Source organism: Podarcis muralis, chromosome 7 (genome assembly GCF_964188315.1).
Source record: "Podarcis muralis chromosome 7, rPodMur119.hap1.1, whole genome shotgun sequence".
Taxonomy (NCBI): domain Eukaryota; kingdom Metazoa; phylum Chordata; class Lepidosauria; order Squamata; family Lacertidae; genus Podarcis; species Podarcis muralis.
The window spans coordinates 32,953,635-32,962,623 of record NC_135661.1 but is presented as its reverse complement, the minus strand read 5'-3'; positions in this window follow the sequence as shown (position 1 = coordinate 32,962,623).

The following is an 8,989-nucleotide window of genomic DNA, read 5'->3' as shown; positions in this document are numbered from 1 at the left end:
CATTAGCCATGCTGGCCAAATGGAGTAAGGTCTTCGACAACATCTGGCAAGCCAGAGGTTCCCTCTCCCTGATCCAGGCTACAAAATATTATAATGCACTTTCCTTCTTTCTGGGTAGACTTCAGTGCTAGCCCCAATCAGAGTAGACACAGTGAAATTAATGGACATGGCCAACTTAAATTCATTAATTTCAGTGGATCTGCTCTTAAGTAGTGCAATGCTTTGCTTCCAACTTTTTTTCTAAGTCCTTCATTTTGTCTGTCTTGACTCTTCAAACATTCATCTTCCTTGGATGTCCACGACTTCTAGTGTTACAAGAGAAGGAGGAAAACTTTCCCACTGTCCACTTTCCCCATGCCATGCCCAACTTTATAAATGTCAGTCATGTCATTTCTTACTCACATTTTCTCTAAACTAAAAAGTCCACAAGCTGTGCAACCTTTCATGGTGTAGTGGTTAAGAGCGGTAGACTCGTAATCTGGTGAACTGGGTTCGATCCCCCACTCCTCCACATGCAGCTGCTGGGTGACCTTGGGCCAGTCACACTTCTCTGAAGTCTCTCAGCCTCACTCACCTCACAGAGTGTTTGTTGTGGGGGAGGAAGGGAAAGGAGAATATTAGCCGCTTTGAGACTCCTTCGGGTAGCGATAAAGCGGGATATCAAATCCAAGCTCCTCCTCCTATTCTTCACTGGGGAATCACTCCATCTCCTTGATAGTTGTGATTGGCCTTTCCTGGACCTTTTCCAACTCAAACAATATTCTTTCTCGAGTGAGGTGTCCAGAATTGCACACATGATTCTGACTGCAGTTGCACCATCGATTTGTACAAAAGAGATGATAGGCATGGCTGTCAAACAACATCTAGAGGGCAAAGCGCACAGTGTCCATTCTAGCTCTAACCATTGCACCACACCATCTTTCAACCACCGGTTGTGCTGGATCACGCAGAATAATTAAGACCTTTTAACCCACCCCTCCTGATTTTGAAGCCCCTTTGTTTATTTTAATTTTTTTACCGGATTTCTTTCTTTCTTTTCTAAAAAAGAATAAGAATAGGAATTTACTGCTTGTTATTCATGTGGCGCTCTCATACATAATTTATCATTTGATATTTTCTTCCCCTTTTCCTTTTTGTTGCACAAAATAATGTGGAACATGGCTCCTGGCTCTAACTGGCTGGTGGAAAGTGATTTTTATCGTGCAGAGCCAAATAAAGTATAGCGGATAAACAATGTGTATTCATTGTGATAGATGCTTTACTCCAAACAGCCTCCCCAGGCACTGTCAATGACAGAGTACCTCCTGTTCGGCATTCTTCCCTTCCCTTCCTTCTACATGCTGTCTCCTAGGCAAAGGTTCACTTCTTTCTGATAAACTTAAGAGGGCCTTAAGGAAGGAGGAAGGTGAAAGGAATGGAAAGGGAAAGAAGGTAGTTAGGACAAGGTGGCTTGAGAAGTCGCGGTAAGTAGGGCAGGATCACGTAAGGCATCACACTGCAGCAGAGAGGGAACTTCCAGCGTACACAGGGAAGCAGGGGGAGTGGAGTTCAGTTCAGTTTGACTGTAGAAATCCTCACATTCTGAAATAATATGCAAGGTGAATAAACTTGATATAAATCTTGATATGCGGTTTTCCAGTCAACCAATGCATACAAAACATGCATATACTAGGGTAAAATGGGCACACATTAGTGAAAATAACATCAGAAATGCCTTATGACAGGGAAAACCGCTCGGCAATAATGTGCATATTGGCAAAATTGCATATAGATAGATAGATAGATAGATAGATAGATAGATAGATAGATAGATAGATGATAGATAGATAGATAGATAGATAGATAATAGATAGATAGATAGATAGATAGATAGATAGATAGATAGATAGATGATAGATAGATGATAGATAGATAGATAGATAGATAGATGATAGATAGATAGATAGATAGATGATAGATAGATGATAGATAGATAGATAGATAGATAGATAGATAGATAGATAGATGATAGATAGATAGATAGATAGATAGATGATAGTATATTGGGGCGAATTGGCACTAAAATGCTGGTATAAATTTTCCAAACCGATGTGGAAATGGGGAGAACTGAAGCTCAGAAAAATGAGCAACACTTCAAGGACCACCTCTCTCTCTTTGAACCAAGCCGGACCCTGCAATCATCATCTGAAGCCCTCCTTCACGTGCCTCCTCTGCAAGAGGTCCAGAGGGCAGCAACAGAAGAACGGGCCTTTTCTGTGGTGGCTCCCTGCTGGTGGAATGCTCTCCCCAAGAGTCCAGCCCCTTGCAATGCAGGAATCCTGCTCACAGCTGTCCCTGGGTGTGCTCGAACCACAAACCTTCTGGTTAACCGCCAGACACACTGAACCATTGCGCCACATGATTGTTTTTGGAAATTTTGCATTTTACTTTATGTAAAGGTCTTTGGTTGTGTAAGATAAACTTGGCTGAATAGTGATGGGGAGCAAGTGGCAGAACTTAGCCCCAGATAACTTGGGAGTTTGCAGTGGATCCCAGCTTTTTCATCTGCCCAAATGGCAGGAAGTCCCTGAGTAATGGCGAAGGTTCTCGGGCATTATTCTAGAAGCAGCCTTGTCTTGCACCCAGGGAGAGAGCAACAGTCCCTCTGGCTCAGGCAAACAGCAGGATCAGAGAGGTCAGGAAGGAAGGTCAAGAGGTATGCAGGGCGAAATGAGGAGGAGAACTCCCCCTCTCCCTCTCAAGTTTATTCCCCAAGAACAAGTGCATAAATGCTTCTATCTTAGCCAGCCTCTAGGGATAAGGAATGTCTCCATGCAGTGAATTAAACATCAGGACAGATAGGAAGCTCGTGAGCAATGCAACTTTCTGTAATTATTCTGAAATTTGCATATGGCCATTCCTTTTGGCTAAAAGTGGGGATTTGAAGATTCTGAATTATTAACTTCTTGTAGTAGTACCAACAGAAAGCATAATACTTGTTAAACATATTTCTTTTTTTAAAAAAGAGAGGAGTAGATCTGTAACGCACAAACACTGTTCAACATGAACTTTTGATAGCCCTGTTCATGCACCAAAAAAGAACATAAAAGGACCCTTCTGGATCAGGCTAATAGCCTATCTACTCCAGTATCTTATACTCATAGTACTACAACTCCCATAACTGCTGACCATTGGTCATGCTTGCTAGTGGGTCTATTGGGAGCTGCAGCCCAGGATAACTGGTTGGGGAAGGCGGCCCTAGATCAAAGGTTTGTTGATGGTAGAAAGTCTGGAAAACACTGTGGCAGATTATTTAATTCGAGCTTTAATTGTTAACAGCATTAACCGTGATGCATGCTTTTGATATGTAAGTCATTGGTTGTCTATTAGCTTTTATGAGGAATTATGTGTTGTGGTAGATCATCAATCGATCATTAGTTTCATTTGTCAGAAACCACATGATTAAAATGTACAACAATTGGATTTTATTAAAAGCCCTCTAACGGGCCATCCTTTAAAGAAAATCAAAGATTAGAGGTCATTTTAAACTAGGGTGTGGTTTTGTTTTTTTCCCATCCCCTGAAGCAGGGCACAACTCTTGATAGCTAATTATTTTCTGTAATTTGAATTTTGGTTAATACATTATTTACAGGAGCTTAAATAGTGGCATTGTTTTCTTAATTGCTTCAGAAACCATTAGTAGATTTGCAGGATTGAAATAAACCGATAATTACTCTAAAAAGTAGGCCACCTTGCTTGGCGAGTCATGGTGGGGAGGGTAATAGGCAGAATCCACCTGTTGTCAGGACAGGACCATATTATAATTAGAATCATAGAATTGTAGGGCTGGAAGATACCCAAAGAGCCAACACAGCACTTTGAAGGCAGGAGAACAGACAAATCAGAAGAGGAGTTTGGTGGTGGGGGTGCCCCAGTGGGGCTGGGCACAGCATTTAGAAATGACACCAAGCACCTGAATTTGTCCCCCACCCTCAATGCCTTTGTTTTCTATTCTTTAGGAACATTAGACAACTGATTTATATAGACTTTTGAAGAAGAAGAAAATCTTGGGTCATTTGCTTTTGATTTCCCCCCTCTTGATTGTAAAACAGGAGTAGGGGAGGGAGCTACCTTTGAGAAAGGGATGAGAGGGGGGGAAAGATGGTGAAATACATTTTTAAAGACTGTCTTTGTACCCAAAGGTATTTACAGTAATCCAAGCTCCTGCAATGAAGAAAGCACACCTATACAATCCCTATAAAAGCACAAAATTGTTGAGTTGGTTGCACATCTGGGTCTTGGTTTATTAATTTCACACTCACATGCTTCCAGCGTGCCAACCTCACCACTGCCAAGCCTCTTTTGATGCTCCCAGTCCTTTTCTTCTCCTGAGCAAGAGTTCATCTTCTTGAGTCCATACAGGTGACCATTTTAGCATACATTGCATCATCCATCCGCAAATGATATCTGGTCAATCTTCCTTACCATGAGCTGGAATGAAAAAGATCTAGACTAGATGGAAATGCTTGTGCTGGAGTAGTATGGTCATTTGATCTTTAGGAGAGAGAATTTTATTAGTGATGTATGCTCTCAAGTTATGGTCTTTAACAAAGTGGCACCTGTAGTTTGGAATGCACTTCCAATTAACACCAGGCAAGCACCTAGGGTATTGTTAGAGGGAACCAGGCAGAGGGCCTTCTCAGCAGTGGCACCCACCCTATGGAACGTCCTCCCATCAGATGTCAAGGAGATAAGTAACTATACAACTTTTAGAAGGCATCTGAAGGCAGCCCTGCATAGGGACATTTTGGATGTTTGATGCTTTATTATGCTTTTTATATTTGGTGGAAGCCAACCAGAGTAGCTGGGGCAACCTAGTCAGATGGGTAAAGGTAAAGGACCCCTGACAGTTAAGTCCAGTCGCAGACGACTCTGGGGTTGTGGTGATCATCTCACTTTACAGGCTAAGGGAGCCGTCGTTTGTCCGCAGACAGTTTTTCTGCGTCATGTGGCCAGCATGACTAAGCCGCTTCTGGCGCAACGGAACACCGAAACCAGAGCAGCGCACGGAAACGCCGTTTACCTTTCCGCCGGAGTGGTACCTATTTATATACTTGCACTTTTTGGCATGCTTTCGAACTGCTTGGTTGGCAGGAGCTGGGACCGAGCAACGGGAGCTCCCCTTGTCGCGGGGATTCGAACTGCCGACCTTCTGATCGGCAAGTCCAAGAGGCTCAGTGCCACCCGAGTCCCTATTCAGATGGGTAGGGTACCATTCTTAGCTTTAGCATAAGCATTAGCATTTGGGCACTGGCTTAAAATTCACCTCTTCAGCTGTTATCCCCATGATGAGTGGTCCAGCTATGGTGATGTCTTCATTTGATCTACTGATTTGTGACATGTTTTGTATTTGTTTGATGGGTGTAATTTGATTGTCAATGTAGTGCTGTTCACTGCCATAGTATTTTTCCTTAAGGTTGGCAATACAGAAATATTTGCAAATAAATAAATAAATAAATAAGCAAGCATGGGCTCAGTGTGTTTTGACAGTTCAGTGAAGAGAAACATGTTGGTTAGAGTTACTATTCACAGCAGCCTTGAAATTGTGAGGGTATGGGACTGCTTTTAAATGTGTCTAGATGTTCTTCAGTATTTCAGATATGTTGAATATGCCATGTTTTGTTTTAACTGCATGGTTTTACTACCTTGCTGTTGTGGAAGCCATCCTGCAGTTGGAGGCCAGCCCATTAGGGTGAATGGGGCACCGGCCAATGAACCTCAGTCTACCCGCAGCCAGTCCCTCATCTGCCTGCCTTCTTACTTAATAACCAGTCCAGAGGCTGTCAGCTTCCCCACCTTAGTTTCAGTATTGCCCTCGTAGAACTCAGCAGGGAGGAGGATGGGGACAATTTATTGACTATGGCTGTGGTTGCACCTGCCATTGGCTCTGGCTCCACCTACTGTTGGCCTCCTGTCTTACACCCTACCAGTCTCAATGGACACTAGCCACCATTTTTGCCCTAGAATTCTTTTGGAGGAATGGCAGGATAGAAATTTAATAAATGAATGCATTAAATAAATGAAATAGAAGGGAAAGTTTGAAAATGGAAAGATACAGCTAAACCCAAATATCAGCTATTCTAGGATCTACTTCTAGTTCCAAAACTGGATGGGGTCATTCAAAAATGATTCCTCTTCAAAGCAAACTCCCTGATTTTCTGTGTTTTGTTGGATTTAAAACTTGTAAAACCAAATCCCTCAAGCAAACTCCATCTGTAATCTAAGACACAGATTGCATCATCCTTGGGGCTCAGGATAGTGTACAAAGGGGTGATACAACAATGCAGCAAAGGGCACTAGTCCATCCTACACCACACCCAGTGGCGTAGCATGGGGGGTGCCAGGGGTGCCGGCTGCACCGGGCGCAACATCTGGGGGGGCGTGAGTCCAGAGGGAAGGGACAAGTTCATTCCTCCGCCGGGCTCCCCGCCGCCACCGCCAGCCTTGCACCCTAGCGCGCGCCCCCCGCCGCCACTGTGGCTGCGCTCCACTCACTGCTCGCAGGAGGAGCAGCCACTGCAGCAGCGCCAACGCCACCACCGACGCCTGGCCGGGCACAGGCAGCCTCCGCACCCCGACGCCGACGCTATCCCCTCGGCCCAGCCACAGGCGGCGGCTGCTTCTGCCGACTGGAAGGGAGGAGAGCTCCAAGGGGCCTCGACGCGCCCTGCCCTCCCCAAAACCCTCCGAGAGGAAGCCAGCGGGCGGGCGAGGGTCTCCCAGCGGAAGGGGGCGCCGCTGGCTCCGGCTCTCAGCGCAAGTCTCAGCCGCGGGGGGGGGGGGGCAGCTGGAAGCCCCCAGACCCAGGCGGGAGGAGGAGAGGCGCTCGCCAAGCCCGGATCTGGAGCGCCTCGGAGCACGGGCTCTACCTACAGCCCAAGGAGAGGAGGGGGCGGGGAGGCACCCGAGGGGAGGGGGCTTCGGCTGCCTCGGCCCGCGGGGGCTCCATAAATAATAAATTTAATAAATTCCTGCTGAGCCTTGGAGGGGGTCCTTGGCTCCTTTGCTCGCCCCCAGCCCCAGTGGCGTAGCGTGGGGGGTGCAGGGGGGGCCGGCCGCACCGGCCGCAACATCTGGGGGGGGGCGCGTTCGCACTCGAGTGCTAAAATCCACGGGTTAGGGGGCGCAAATTACTTGCCTTGCCCTGGGTGCTGACAACCCACGCTACGCCACTGACCACACCATCAGCCTTTGGCCCTTTGGAGTCTTCTCTGTGTGATCTAGAATTTAATCATTGGTCCATCTTCAACCACAATAGCTGCATCCTGCCCTCTGATCTTCCTGTGCTAGACTGGAATCCTAGTTTTAGCTTATCTCCAAACTTGGTCAAGTTCTAACACCATATGACATAATTTAGGTTGATGGAGATGGCTTAGCCCAAGGTCACCCAGGAAGCCTTGCAGGTGAATGGGGATTTAAATCCACAGTTGCCTGGTGAAGCTTCAACCCTCCATTCCAGCCTTCACCAACCTGGTGCCCTCCAGAAATTGCTGGACTACAACTCCCCTCACCTCTGACCATTGGCCATGATGGCTTGGGCTGATGGGAGCTGGAGTCCAACAACATCCAGAGTGTACCAGATTGTGAGGAACTGATCTACTCACTACGCCGCAGTGTTTCCAATGATTCATCTCCTATGGATGGATTTTGCCCATTACATTCAAAATTTAAGTTGCGGAGGGGACATTATTAAGAAATATGGCTCCTCAAGCTTCATTGCAGCTCTGAATAAAATCGCTAATTTATTTTTCCTGGAAGGCTACCACAGGCTACAAAAATATGCTGAAGCATATTTAATGGAAGCAGAGGAGAAAATGGCAGTGATGGAAAATGTGTTGTGAAGTAGACCTATACATCTGGAAGAAAGCATCTATGAATATTGTCCAGCAGAAAAGTTCTCCTAGAACTGTAGGGGTTGCTGTAGTTACACAGAAATACATCTCCAGGACAGCATTGACTTAAGACAAGTGAGTGACAAGCTAATCTTTTCCTAAATAAAACATGAATTGAGAATAATGAAGATCGCTCTAACTTATGTCCTCCAAGAAGGAAATGGAAAGTGAGCAGATGGGAAGGAGCAGAAAGCTAAAGGCAGCAGCGGGGTGGGAGGGGGAGGGTACAGATCAAAAACTGCAATCAGTTGTCAAAGCCATTCTTATTGCTGCGACTTTTTTGTTTAGCTCAAAAGACTTCAAAGTGAGCACCCTCTGAGAATTTGCCCAACAGTTCAAAGGGCCTTGAGAGTTGAAGCAAGTCGATCATCTCAAGATCTTACGGTATTTCTCTAAAGTGGTGGCTATCAAAAGCTGTGCTCCAGGGAAACCCTCCAGTTCCTTAGAAGCTTAACAGGAGTTTTTAAACGACCACATCGACAACAGCAGACAAGTGTCCCTGAAAGTGAGCTGGCTCCTAGCCACAGATCTTCCCTTGAAACCCAGAGTTCCCCCCTGGGTTCCATTTAGATGGTCCTCACAATTTGTTTGCAGAGTGACAATGAGTCGTAACTGGCCTGGCCAGCATCTTCCTGTGTCACATGTGACAGAATGCAATGTGCACAGCAAAACATAAGAACACAGAGAGCCGGTGTGATGTAGTAGCTAGAATGCTGGACTAGGCTCAAATCCCCATTCAACCATGAAGTTCACTGTGTGACCTTGGGCAACAGTCACTATCTCTTGGCCTAATCCACCATGAGGATAAAATGGAGGGGGCAGGAGTCATAAGAACATAAGAAAACCAATGGCCCATCTAGACCAGCATGCCATTCCCACAGTGGTTACCTAGATGCCTATGGAAAACCCGCAAGCAGGACTCAAGCACAAGAGCACTCTCTGCTTCTGAAGACTCCAGCAACGGGTATTCAGAAACATTGCAGCCTCTGGCAATGGATGCAGAGCATAGCCTACATCATGGCTGGTAGCTACTGGTAGCATTATCCCCCGTGAGTTTA